We start from the raw sequence: 14,762 nt of genomic DNA on the forward strand, positions 1-14,762 counted from the left end.
TAATTTTTTACTACTTGTTTTTGAATATTTTACAAATATGTGTTAAATATTTTTCCAATGCATGTTGAAACAATTTGTTTGTATAATGCGATTTGTTTTCTTGAATTATGTGTTTTTTAACATGGGATAAATTGTTTTTTCATTCACAAACATTTTGTTCGAAATGAATGATAAATTTTCTAAATGGAGCCTGCATATTTTTTTGAATGGTAGGGACCATTTTTTTTACATTTTATAATATTTTTTAAATGTAACATACATTTTTTCTAAAACACCTGATTTTTTTGAAATGTTTCTGCATTTTTTGAAATGGTAGATTTTTCTTTTCAAAAGTTGAGCAGACACTGCATTTACATTTTTTTAATGTGTGTTGAACACTTTAAAAACAGTGAACCAATTTTTTTTCATAATATGCATATTTATAGTTATTTTCAAAATTAGAGGAAATAAACACGCATGACTTCTGCGTGATATGAACTTGAAGAGACCACGTGGTTACTGGGCTTGCAGGCGACGCCACTCTCCGCTGCACCCGTCATTTAGAAGGAGATGGTCTCTAGTACCACCACCTACTACTTACAACCTGTGTGTTCCACATAACTTATTTTCCCAACCGAAATGGAGCATCGTGCAGCACAGATTGTCTTGCCGGCACCTGCAGGTCAATCTCTGTCGAAGGGGGATAAAAAGATTGTCTTGCTGGCACCTGCAGGTCAATCTCTGTGGCAAGGAGTAGTCGCAATCACTAATTGAGAAGTACTTGGTGTAAAGATCACTTCATTTTTTTTGGTTGCGGCAAGTGGCGCACATGCAACGCGCCACTTATCGCAACCGGGGAGTTTTCTCTTTTTTCGTAGATTTGTTTATTCAAACGTTTTATCTCTTAAACAGTGGGTCCAAATCTCGAACCGCTTTCACCGTTGGATTCCTCACGTTGAGATCTTCAAAACTAGATCCCATGTTGATAGGTTTTGACGAACTTTTTTTCATGAAAAAACCAGACGAAAAAACCGAAGCGGGATCACGGGTTTTTTTCCTTTCCGAAAGAGGCACGCCCGTGCCTCTCACGAAATCACAACCGTGCCTCTCGCGGAAGCAAAACCGCGACTCTCGCGGAAGAAGAAAAAAGAAGAGAAAACGCATTTTTTTTCATTTCCGAGTAGGCACGGCCGTGATTCTCGTGTAAGCAAAACCGTGACTCTTGTGAAAAAAAGAAAAAATAGAAAACACGTTTTTTTCCTTTCCGAGAGGCACGGCCGTGATTCTCATGAAAGCACAATCATGCCTCTCGCGGAAGTAAAACCGCGACTCTCGTGAAATAAAGAAAAAACAGAAAACACGTTTTTTCCTTTTCGAGAGGCACAGTCGTGACTCTCACGAAAGCACAACTATGCCTCTCGGGGAAGCAAAACCGTGACTCTCGCGAAAGAAAAAAAATAGAAAACGCGTTTTTTTGTTTCTGAGAGGCGCGGCCGTGACTCTCGTGAAAGCACACCCGTGCCTCTCGGAGAAACAAAACCATGACTCTCGCGAAAGAAAAAAAACAGAAAACACATTTTTTTCGTTTTCGAGAGGCACAGCCGTGACTCTCGCGAAAGCAAAACCGTGCCTCTCGTGGAAGCAAAACCGTGACTCTCGCGAAAAGAAACAAAAAAAAGTGTTTTTTGCGTAATTTTTTGGAAAAAGTCCATTTTACTCCCTTGAAGAAAGTGGGTTGTTCGCATAACTGTGACGCCCCCGATTTAATCGTACACTAATCCTACACGCAAACGTGTACGATCAAGATCAGGGACTCACGGGAAGATATCACAACACAACTCTACAAATAAAATAAGTCATACAAGCATCATATTACAAGCCAGGGGCCTCGAGGGCTCGAATACAAGAGCTCGATCATAGACGAGTCAGCGGAAGCAACAATACCTGAGTACAGACATAAGTTAAACAAGTTTTGCCTTAAGAAGGCTAGCACAAATTGGGATACAGATCGAGAGAGGCGCAGGCCTCCTGCCTGGGATCCTCCTAAACTACTCCTGGTCGTCGTCAGCGGGCATCACGTAGTAATAGGCACCTCCCGAGTAGTAGTAGTCGTCATCAACGGTGGCGTCTGGCTCCTGGACTCCAGCATCTGGTAGCGACAACCAGGTAGAAGGGATAGGGGGAAAAGAGGGAGAAAGCAACCGTGAGTACTCATCCAAAGTACTCGCAAGCAAGGAGCTACACTACATATGTATGCATTGGTATCAACTGGAATAAGGCTATCGTATGTGGACTGAACCGCAGAATGCCGGAATAAGAGGGGGATAGCTAGTCCTTTCGAAGACTACGCTTCTGGCAGCCTCCATCTTGCAGTATGTAGAAGAGAGTAGACTGAAGTCCTCCAAGTAGCATCGCATAGCATAATCCTAACCGATGATCCTCCCCTCGTCGCCCTGTGAGAGAGCGATCACCGGTTGTATCTGGCACTTGGAAGGGTGTGTTTTATTAAGTATCCGGTTCTAGTTGTCATAAGGTCAGGGTACAACTCCAAGTCGTCCTGTTACCGAAGATCACGGCTATTCGAATAGATTAACTTCCCTGTAGGGGTGCACCACATAACCCAACACGCTCGATCCCATTTGGCCGGACACACTTACCTGGGTCATGCCCGGCCTCGGAAGATCAACACGTTGTAGCCCTACCTAGGCACAACAGAGAGGCCAGCACGCCGGTCTAAACCTAAGCGCACAGGGGTCTGGGCCCATCGCCCATAGCACACCTGCACGTTGCGTACGCGGCCGGAGAGCAGACCTAGCAACCTCCATTACAAAGGAAGTCACGTTACGCGGTCCAACCCGGCGCGCGCTGCTCAGTCGCTGGCGTCACGAAGTGCTTCGGCTGATACCACGACGTCGAGTGCCCATAACTGTCCCCGCGTAGATGGTTAGTGCGTATAGGCCAGTAGCCAGACTCAGATCAAATACCAAGATCTCGTTAAACGTGTTAAGTATCCACGAACATCGACCAGGGCCAGGCCCACCTCTCTCCTAGGTGGTCTCAACCTGCCCTGTCGCTCCGCCTCAAAGTAACAGTCGGGGGCCGTCGGGAACCCAGGCCCACCTCTACCGGGATGGAGCCACCTGCCCCTTCAGCCCCCATCTCCGAACATCATCACAGGTAATGTAACTGTGTAAAATATATCGTATATGCCTGTGATCACCTCCCGAAGTGATCACGGCCCAGTAGTATAGCATGGCAGACGGACAAGAGTGTAGGGCCACTGATGGAACACTAGCATCCTATACTAAGCAGTAGGATAGCAGGTAATGGTAACAATAGTAGTAGCAAGGACAGGCTATGCATCAGGATAGGAATAACGGAAAGCAGTAACATGCTACACTACTCTAATGCAAGCAGTATAGAGAAAAGAGTAGGCGATATCTGGTGATCAAAGGGGGGGCTTGCCTGGTTGCTCTGGCAAGAGAGAGGGGTCGTCGATGTAGTCGTACTGGGTAGCAGCGGCGTCGGTCTCGGTGTCTAGCGAGAGAAGAGGGGGAAGAAACAATAAATATAATGCAAGCATATGCATAGTGATGCATGACATGACAAGTAACGGCGTTAGAGGTGCCCTAGCGCGGTAGTAGGTGATACCGGTGAAGGGGGATGACATCCGGGAAAGTATCCCCGGTGTTTCGCGTTTTCGGACCGGTGAACCGGAGGGGGAAAGTTGCGAGCTCGATAGGTTAGGGATGCGTGGCGGACGAACGGGCTGCTTATCCGGGTTTGTCTCGTCGTTCTGAGAAACTTTCATGTAGAAAGTATTTTCATTTGAGCTACGGTTTATTTTATATTAATTTTAAAAGACTTAATTCATTTTTAGGATTTATTTAATTATTTAAATTCAACATTATCCGGAACAGTGCATGCTGACGTCAGCATGACGTCAGCAGTCAACAGAGGCGTTGACTGGTCAACTGACGTGTGGGTCCCATTCGTCATTGACTGATTAGTCTAATTAGGGTTTAATTAAACTATCTAATTAATTAGTTTAATTAAACATGATTAATTAACTTAATTAATTCATTAACTATTTTAATTATTAATTAATTAATTAATTATATATTTATTTTTATTTCGTTTGTTTAAAACGTTTTGGAGTGGGGCCCCATTGTCATAGGGCCACTGGGGTCTATGCGGGCGTGCGGGTTACGGGCTCCACCCGAACGGGCGATGGCCCGAGTGGGGGGGGGGCGAGCCCGACAGGGAAAAACGGGGCGGGGCCACCGGGTGCCACCGGCGGACGACCGCGGCGCGGCAGCCATTGAGGGGCCCCGACGGAGGCGGCCAGCATGGCAGTGGCAGGCACGGCAGCCTGGGGCGGGGCCGCCAACGGTAGGGAGGCGGAGGGAGCCGGGACGCGGCCATGGCGGGCGCAGAGGGGAAGGGGGCCGCGGCCAGCGTCAGGAGGCCGGGGCACCGGGGAGGGGCGACGGGCGCAGCCAAGCAGAGCGGCGCGCGGCCAGGGCACGGCGCGGCAGCGGTGAGCGCGGGGCCGGAGCGCGCGCGGGGTGGAAGCCGCGGCCAAGGGCATGGCCGAGCGGCAGCGGGCGCGGGCGGCGGGCGCGTGAGCGGCGGTGACCGCGGGGAAAGGAGGAGGGGGCGGCTCACGTGGTAGATGTAGGGTCAGCGGCAACGGGGGGCGAGGAAGATGACGGGGACGACGACGGAGGGGAAGCAGGCCGACGAGGGAGGTCTGGCGAGGTCCAGGCGGATTGGGGGCGCCGGCGTGGTGGTGACGGGAACCGGTGGCGGCGTCGGGGGCGACCGATGGGGTAGCGGGACGGCAAGACGGCAGGGCGATGGGGGTGGTGCTCCGGTGGGGGAGGGGGGCGCCGAGGACGGCGACGTGCGTCGGGGCGATGTCGTCGGGGTCAGGGGCGTGGTCGCCTCGATCCCGATTTGGATCGAGGGAGTGAGGGGAGAGTGGGGGGGGGGAGAAGTGGGGATCAGGTGAGGGTTAGGGTTCGGGAGGAGTGGGGAGTTATGGGGAGAGGGAGTGGTTGGGCCGGCCTGGTAGGGTGGCCGGCTGGGCCGGTTGGGTTGGCCCAGTTGGGCCACGACCCAGGGGGTTTCTTTTTTTTTGTTTTGTTTTTATCTATTTGCACTTCTATTTTTAAACCTTTCAAATTAATTAGACATTTTATAAAAATGTGTTTGCTGCACCATAACCTTTGTAATATTTGGCAACCACTGAACATTTTTGTTTTAATTTTTGAAAACTTTTATTGCCAACATTAATGTTAAATTTTAAATTTGAATTTGACGCGGTTTGAACTAACGGACGTTTAGCAACAGTAACCGTGATGACATGGCATGATTAGCGTGGGATTACTGTAGCAAGATCATCCGGGCATTACAATAACCCCCTCATTTTTCTTTTGGTTCACTTAACCCCCTAATCTAACGAATACCGTTCAAAAATCGTTGTTAGTGGGTTTCTCAGGTGGTTTGCTGACGTGGACTGGGTCAAAGAGGTTTGTTGACCAGTGGAGGGGAGGGAGGGGGGCGATGCAGGTTTGTCCGGCGTCACCGCCGCTGCTGTTCCCGTGACCCGCCGCCGCCGTTGTTGCCTCTTGACTCTCTCTCTCCCCCTCTCCCTTTCTCTCTCGCCCTCTCTCTCTCTCCATCTCCCTCTCCCTCTCCATCTCTCTCTCCGCCGGCGCTCGTCGTGCACGTAACAAACATGAACCTCTGCTGGCCCTCAAGTCCGTCCTGGATCCATCGGCTCCCGACAGCCTCCTCTGTCCGTGCCGGAGGCATAGCCGAGGTGGGGCGAGTCTCAGGAAGGTGCTTGCCCGGATACAGGTTAGGAGGCACGGCTGGGTGCAAGAGATTCGGCCGGGGATGGAGCAGGATGGCGGCGACGGCTGGTGGCGCGAGGTGATGGGGAGTCTGGGCTGCTCGCTAGCAGGCTGCATCTCTCATGTAACGACCTGGCCACTGTATCCAGTTCGCACAGCCGCTAGCGCGCTGCTGGGATCCGGAGCAGGCAGTGAGGAACCAGGACGAGGTGTGGTGGTGTTTGGCCAGCCGTGGCAATTCCGGTTGAGTGAAGGTCAGGCCAGAGGCTCGTGGATCCGGAGCATGGTGGCCAATCCGCCGTGCTGGGAGGTTAGGGTGGACACGGTCCCTGACCGAGCCACCATTGGGACCAGCCACCGTGGTCCTCCAGGAGGAAGAATCCTACGAAGAGCAGTACGCTGTGTAGCCAGACATCACTAACGTGCACACCGGAAGAAGGAAAAAGGAGGCTGTGATTCCTGCCCACCATGGCGAGCTTTCGTTACGTTGAGGTCGACTCGGAGCACTCCTTATTCAGCCCCAGCCGGTATACAGGTCGCCGCCGCCAGCCCCTGGCTCCCCGCACCTGTCGCTGCCGGTGGCCATGTTGTGTGCATCGCCTTCCAAAGAGGCCAAGGCTGCACAAGGAAGGAGGAGACTCCACAGTGAACAAATCAGCCTTGACCGAGTCAATTTAGCAAAATCACCCGGCAAATCCATTTTGGGCGAGTATTGAACGGTATTGGTTTTATTAAGGAGTTAAGTGAACCATTTTAGACTTCGGGGGGTTATGTGAACCATCGACTTTGTTGAAGGGAGTAAAATGGATTTTTTTCTAATTTTTCTGATTGAAAAGCCGAGAAAGACCGATGGAAAAACCAAAACGTTGAAAAAAATCGAAAAACCCCGTTTAAAAAGCCGAAATTCGGTGGGAGCGCTCAGAGCGCGACACGTGACGAATGGTTAAGAGCGCGTCAAGTGACGCTGATCATTGCGAGGCTCCCAAAAAGCGCTCGTTAAATTTTTTTTTAAGAAGATAGAAGCGCTCGTTAACTAGTTGCTCCCGGGAGTAGTACACCATGCAAGTAAAATAACGTAGGAGGCCCGAGCAGGGCCTCTATGACGTATTAGCCCGGTCTGGCCCAGCCCGTTGTGCCGGCGGGCCTGAACCAACTATAAAAAGTTAAAAACCGCCGCACGGACACGGACACGCCGCACCGAAACGCAACAGAGAAACAAACGCCGGCGGCACAGGCTGCAGCAAGGAGCAAGCTAGTTGAGCGGCATCCAGCTCGCCATGGCCGTGTCCTCCGCCGCTCGCCGCCTCCTCCTCGTCGTCACCGTGACCGTCGTCTCCGTCGCGGCCGCGGCGCCATCCTCGCCGGGGCCGTTCCGGACGCTGTACGCCTTCGGCGACTCGTTGACGGACACGGGCAACACGCACTCCACAACGGGGCCATACTCCTTCGGCGTGTCCCACCCACCGTACGGCGCCACCTTCTTCCACCGCCCCACCAACCGCTACTCCGACGGCGCCTCGTCGTCGACTTCCTCGCCACCGACTTCCTTGCCCTCCCCTCCTTCCTCCCGCCTTACCTCTCTACCCTCTCCCGCAACGCCAACGCCACCAAAGCCAGCTACTCTGGCGTCAACTTTGCGGTGGCCGGCGCGACGGCCATCGAGCACGAGTTCTTCGTCAGGCAGAACCTCAGCGCCAACATCACGCCGCAGTCCATCATGACGCAGCTCGGCTGGTTCGACGCGCACTTCAAGGCGCGGCGGGCCAGCGGCGGCGGCAAGGACGGGGGCGTCGGCGATGCGTTGTTCTGGGTGGGCGAGATCGGCGCCAACGACTACGGGTACAATTTCATGGCCCCCGACGCCCTCCCGTCAGAGCGCATCCGGAGCATGGCCATCGATAGGATCACCACCTTCCTCGAGGTACACTGTGTTGCTCTAGTTTTGCGTTTCTTCGATGTCACTACTCAGTACTCACTAGCACTTCACAAATGCATGGGCATGGGTGCTGATGCATGCACGTCTGACGGAAGTTACAGGAAGCAACTAGCTTTGGCTAGATCTCATTGATAGCTAGACTCCCAATTTCAGGACTATTCTCGATAAGTAGCTGATAAAATGAAATGCAGCTAATAGTTATAGTACTTAGCACAGTGAGTAGCTATTGAAAATGAAATGCAGCTAATAGTTATGGTACTTAGCACAGCGTGAGTAGCTGTTGAAAATGAAATGCGGCTAGTAGTTACAGTACTGAGCACAACGGGTGCTCAGAGCTTCACCCCCCTCTTATCTCGGTAAGGTTGATACACCCCGTCCGTTTTTTTACTCAGTATATTAGCTTTGTTATATATAAAGTTTGATACCAAATATGTATGATATGAAAATATATAAAATCATGATTCTAATGGCATTGATTTGGTATTATGGATATTAATATTTTTTTGTATAAATTTGGTCAAAGTTTATAAAGTTTGACTCGGCCTTAGAGCATCTCTAGCACATCCCTTAAAATCTATACCACAAAATTGATTTACAGGATACGGCAAAACGTTTTTTTACATTTTTATAGTATGACTTTTGTTCCGGTTAGATTCTATAAAAATCTCTCATGATCCCGACAAAATTGCATAAAACCCCCTAAAAGCGCCCGCTAAATTATAATTGGATCTCATGTCCTGCACGGGGGTGAACTCGTGGGCGGCCGAGCTGCTGCTGCCGCGCCTACGGCCGGAATCGAGGTTCAAGGCCATGGCGGGGCACCGGTGGCAGCGGCGAGATGCGGTGGCTTCTCTATTTGGCCAGAATCGAGTTTGGGAGGCGGCATCGCTAGCTGCAACGGAAACGGTTGGGGCTAAAATTTTCCTCCCGCCAAGCCACGTGAGAGATAGATGAAACTGTAAAAAGAGGGAGAAATCTTGGGAGTATGATGGACGGCGGACGAAATATACAACTCCCCATAAAAAAACTTATGGGACGGGCCGTTTTACAGGACTTGGCCATGATGATTTTTTGTACCGATTTTGTAAAACAACGGTTATTTTGCAGGACGAGGCGATACATAAAATCTGCTAGAGATAGTCTTAGCTCCAAAAAAGTGGGCGCTCTCCTGTGTGCAGCGGGTAAATATGGAAGGGGTAACTGAGCCAAGCACAGAGTGCAAGTTTCGGGTCATAATAACTGCACTAATTGGTTCGTGCGACACCTCACGTCTGTTGTAAGCAGGTCTTGACAATTTATCCATTATATTGTACCTCCTTAGTTCCTAAATATAAGATGCTTTGGTAGTTCAGTAAAAATTATCTAAGCACCAACTATGAATATGACAGCATGCAGATCACATATCAAATAATATCATTTATAAAGTTCAATTGTCCAAAGTAGCATCCCATCTGCACCTACAAAAAGAAATCATTCTTTAGCCTCCATACAAGTGTTCATTTATTATCAATAGCTAAATACTCGTGTGTTGCTACGGGTTGAAACACTATGTAAAGAGTGGTGGCATGTAACCGATTGTCCTCGACTACTATGGCGCCGACTGTGTTGTGATGACGTTGGTGGCTAAGTGTTTGTCTGTGAGGTCAGTCTAAATCAGGCCAGGCGTAACAGCCAGGAACCAATGAATGTGACCGGAGCGTTACAACTTGATGCCCGCAATGGCACATATCACCGCAATACTTATTACAAAAGTATTTCAAGGTATTTATGGAACTTAGGAGCTGAGGTTGGGCATTCCTGCCATAACTAGAGTTGGCATGGTCTATAGTTGTGTACATGAGATGTCTTCTATCAAGTCATGTACTCCCTCCTTTCCGGTTTATAAGGCTCAATTTAAAAATCTCACCAACCAAGGTAGATGATGAGTGGTGGAATTTTTTTTGTAGTTTACAAAAGCACCCAATTAATGCTCTTGTTTTCCTCAAAAAATTATGTTTACGAATGCATTAATTGTAATGCATGCATGCATAAAGTGCATGCATTGGTCAGTTTTCTCTTAATACTTGCATGCAATGATTTAATGCACCTTAAAGTCTGAACATGTGATGGGGAACAACCAAATTGAACCTTATAAAATGGAAAAACCAAAATTTTGAGATAAGCCCTATAAACCGGAAAGGAGGGAGTAAATGGTAAGATAATCTAACGAGGAATGCGTAAAGTAAACAAGTATCAAAACAACTAAACTAAAAAAATGCTAAAATAATAAACAACTTTTAGGCACAAGGCAAACTAACTAGCAACGATTAACTAGCCTGATATGCCACAATATATGAGTCGTACATGTACACCCACCTAAAATTTAGTGGGTGCACGATAGTAATTAAGAGTTTCCATTTGGATGAGACAATAGCAAATGGGTCTTCGTTACTCCCCCATTGAGTCGACGACCTAGGTCAAAGTGTTTCATTTCCATCTCTTTTGTATTTACACATTCGTTTTTCAATTAACACATATAAAGAGGGATAGAGGTTTCTGCATTTTTATATAGGAAAAGGAAGTTGTCTGATTAATTAGAAAAACTGAGCGAAAACCAGATACAAAGGGCACAAAGTCCCCGACCGACCGCCGGAGCGATGGAACCCGAGGCAAACACACCACTACACGCACTGACACACCACCAACGAGCCTGAAGGCACCGCACCACCACATCACAATCACCACTGCCCGGTGAAGGGAGAATAACCAGTCGGATATGGGAGAAGCAAGGATGGGCCACCCAAAACATTGGACACAAATATTACTAATCATCCAATGTTTTTTTTCGTATTTAAACAAATGGTGTGTTTGTATTGAAAAGTTATGGTGGTGGCCTAGAAATGGTTTAGTCATATGAGAAATAATCCATCTATCCCATTATATAGCATGTTTAGATTTTTTTACGTCAAACTTTATAAATTTTGATCAATTTTTTATAACAAAAGTATCAACATCTAGAATACCAAATAAATACCGTTAGATCCATCATGAAATATATTTGGTACTGTAAATATAGATGATTTTCTCTATAAACTTCAAATTTGTGAAACTTGAATCTTTAGAAAACAAATACTTATTCTATGAACAAATTAAGCGCAAAATTATCTCAACCACCAGAATGATTTGTCGGTGCGTGACTAAGAAAGAAACATGAAAAAAACGCAGGGGCTGCTGAACAGAGGGGCCAGGTATGTGGTGGTGCAGGGGATGCCGCTGACGGGATGCTTGCCGTTGACGATGACGCTGTCGCGGTCGGGGGACCGGGACAACCTCAGCTGCGTGGCGTCCGTCAACCAGCAGAGCCTCGACCACAACCACCACCTCCAGGCGGCGCTCCACCGGCTCCGGCGTAGCCACCCGGACGCCATCATCGCCTACGCCGACTATCACGCCGCGCACCTCGCCGTGGTGCGCAGCCCGGCCAGGTACGGCTTCGCGGAGCCCTTCAAGGCCTGCTGCGGCACAGGCGGCGGCGCCTACAACTTTGAGATCTTCGCCACCTGCGGCTCGCCGGAGGTCGCCACCGCCTGCGCCCAGCCCGCCAGGTACGTCAACTGGGACGGGGTGCACATGACCGAGGCCATGTACAAGGTCGTCGCCGGCATGTTCTTCCACGACGCCACCGGGGCGTACTGCCGGCCCACCTTCGGTTCCCTGCTGGCCGCCAGGAAAGACCAGGGCAAGTGAGCGCCAACGTCATCGTCATCATCAGCTTAGCATGCACCAGTCTGATAGCCATTGTAATTCGGTTGAATTGTGATCCCTAGTACCTCGACTGAATCCTGTGCGTTTTAGTATATCATACAGATGTATAACTTGACGCTATGGTGACGAACAGAGTGTTAAACAAGAGTATCCTAGAATTTCATGTTAAAATGGCCAATTCAGATTTCTTCCAACAAGACACGGAGGAACTTCGGCCCCGTTCGGGGATCCACCGGCTCCAAGAATCTGCGGAGCCGCTGTTTGCCCGCTCGAAAACTTTAAACTACGCTCCGTCCGCTCTCGGAGCGAAGCCGTGGAGCAGAGTGGAGCTGAACAGGCCTTTCATGAACAATCACTGACCACGTCATAATAATGATGAGATGAATGCACCTCACATTTTCTTTGAGATAACATCATCACCTAATGAATGCACCTCAGACCTCACCTACAGCGAAAATCCTACACCCACAAAACTAACTTACGAAAATTACCTTACCAGGATGGGGCCCCATTCCCACTAATAAAAAATTGCAATTATTTTATGTAGGTGTAGCAAAGCTCCACCTACAAAACTGAGCCAAATTATCATAAAACTGAGGCTAATCCCAGCTCTTTTTTTTAAGGATCAATGTGGCCGCATTTATTTAATCATAAGCGTTTGGAATCTCATCCGAGATTACATCAAGCCCACAGTCTGGGATGATCCCCAACCACACCTGACAAAGTTCATCACCTACTCCGACTCTAGCTAATTTATGTACAACATTAGCAGAACAACGAAACCAAGACACCTTAAAATCCCAGCCCTCTCACGACATAGACGTTGGTGACCGTTCGTTTAAATGATTTAGCTGATCTCAGCTGTCAAATGTGCTATCTACTCTGGCCTTCCGGCAGTTTTATCTACTGGAAGAACCTGAGATCTGTAGTTGCTTGGGCCTTTCTATCGGCCCATATATCTAAGCATGACACGGTCCGTCTGCGTCTCTCAGCCCGGTCCAGAAGTGTTAAGACAGAGAGTGAGATCCATTGATTGGTCGTTTGTGTCCCATTTTTTCTTTCTAGCAAACTTGTTTTGTGTCCTGTTTGATGAACTAAAATTTAAAATTCAAACAATAGTGTGTGATAATTGACACATATGCACACACATATGTTTTTAAAATGCCTTTTGTATTATAAAAATATATTAAACACTGTCGGAAGAAAATTGAAACCTTGCATGGTGTCATTATATGACCACTTGAATCATAGTGTCACACAAAAGTTTTGTCATATGTTGCTTTCGACCCAACGGGAGATGCAGGGGTGTGATCCTTATTTTTGCCTTGTCTTCTACAGTTTGCTAATTTTCGCTCTCAGACACATAGCTCAAATCCGAGAACGAATCATCAAAAAACATTAGCTCCACCATTAGATCCATCCACACGTAATGCAAATCCTATGTGCATCTGCATGACTATGAGCCCCTAAACGAATTCTACAAGAAATGGTTGGGGAAATTTACCTCTCGGCAAGCCATCGAACACCTTGAGGTCGCACGGTGGAAGGGGTGGTGTGTCCAGATCGTAGGGTGAAAGCGTGGGGGCTGTAGTGAAGCGTGCAGGTCCGGGAACAGCTCTGCGAAGGTGACAAGGGTCAAACCGCGACGGTCTGGGCTTTTGGAGGTGGCACCAAAAGAAGGCGGCGTAGGCATGTGGACGGTGGCAGAAGGGAGTGTTAGTCCTTAATGTCCTAGTTCCAATATTTTGGTAGATGGAGGGTGCACTATATCAACTTGGACAACCTCCACATATGGAGGCTCACATGCTAGATTCGAAGTGCCCTCTAAAAATTATGGCCATAAAGGGAGGGATGTCGACTCTGTGATGCCTACTACACATCCTTCTTCTTGTAGACGTTGTTGGGTCTCCAAGTGCAGAGGTTTGTAGGACAATATTAAATTTCCCTCAAGTGGATGACCTAAGGTTTATCAATCCGTGAGAGGCGTAGGATGAAGATGGCCTCTCTCAAACAACCCTGCAACCAAATAACAAAGAGTCTCTTGTGTCCCCAACACACCCAATACAATGGTAAATTGTATAGGTGCACTAGTTCGGCGAAGAGATGGTGATACAAGTGCAATATGGATGGTAGATAAAGGTTTTTGTAATCTGAAAATATAAAAACAGTAAGGTAACTAATGATAAACGTGAGCGCAAACGGTATTGCAATGCGTTGAAACAAGGCCTAGGGTTCATACTTTCACTAGTGTAAGTTCTGTCAACAATAATAACATAATTGGATCATATAACTATCCCTCAACATGCAACAAAGAGTCACTCCAAAGTCACTAATAACAGAGAACAAACGAAGAGATTATGGTAGGGTATGAAACCACCTCAAAGTTATCCTTTCTGATCGATCTATTCAAGAGTCCGTAGTAAAATAACATGAAGCTATTCTTTCCGTTCAATCTATCCTAGAGTTCGTAGTAGAATAACACCTTAAGACACAAATCAACCAAAACCCTAATGTCACCTAGATACTCCAATGTCACCTCAAGTATCCGTGGGTTTGATGATACGATATGCATCACACAATCTCATATTCATATATTCAGCCAGCACAAAGAACTTCAAAGAGTGCTCCAAAGTTTCTACCGGAGAGTCAAGATGAAAACTTGTGCCAACCCCTATGCATAAGTTCACAAACGGAACCCGCAAATTGATCACCAAAATATACATCAAGTGAATCACATGATATCCCATTGCCACCACAGATAAGCACATGCAAGACATACATCAAGTGTTCTCAAATCCTTAAAGACTCAATCCGATAAGATAACTTCAAAGGGAAAACTCAATCCATTACAGGAGAGTAGAGGGGGGGGGGGGAAACATCATAAAATCCAACAATGATAGCAAAACTCGTGATACATCAAGATCGTATCACCTCAAGAACACGAGAGAGAGAGAGAGGTCAAACACATAGCTACTGGTACATACCCTCAGCCTCGAGGGAGAACTACTCCCTCCTCGTCATGGAGAGCGCCGGGATGATGAAGATGGCCACCGAAGAGGGATTCCCCCCTCCGGCAGGGTGCCGGAACGGGTCTAGATTGGTTTTCAGTGGCTACGAAGGCTTCTAGCGGCGGAACTCCCGATCTATTCTTCTCTCTGATGTTTTTAGGGTATATGGACATATATAGGCAAAAGAAGTCGGTCAGGTGAGCCACGAGGGGCCCTCGAGGGTGGGGGCGTGCC

General features: G+C 48.2%; 1 pseudogene; it reads left to right on the forward strand.

Annotated features, from left to right (window-relative positions):
- The first annotated feature begins 7,117 nt into the window (after nucleotides 1–7,117).
- Nucleotides 7,118–11,576, forward strand: LOC125505982 (annotated as a pseudogene).
- Nucleotides 11,577–14,762: the final 3,186 nt, after the last annotated feature.

This window comes from Triticum urartu, chromosome 5, assembly GCF_003073215.2.
Source record: "Triticum urartu cultivar G1812 chromosome 5, Tu2.1, whole genome shotgun sequence".
NCBI lineage: Eukaryota > Viridiplantae > Streptophyta > Magnoliopsida > Poales > Poaceae > Triticum > Triticum urartu.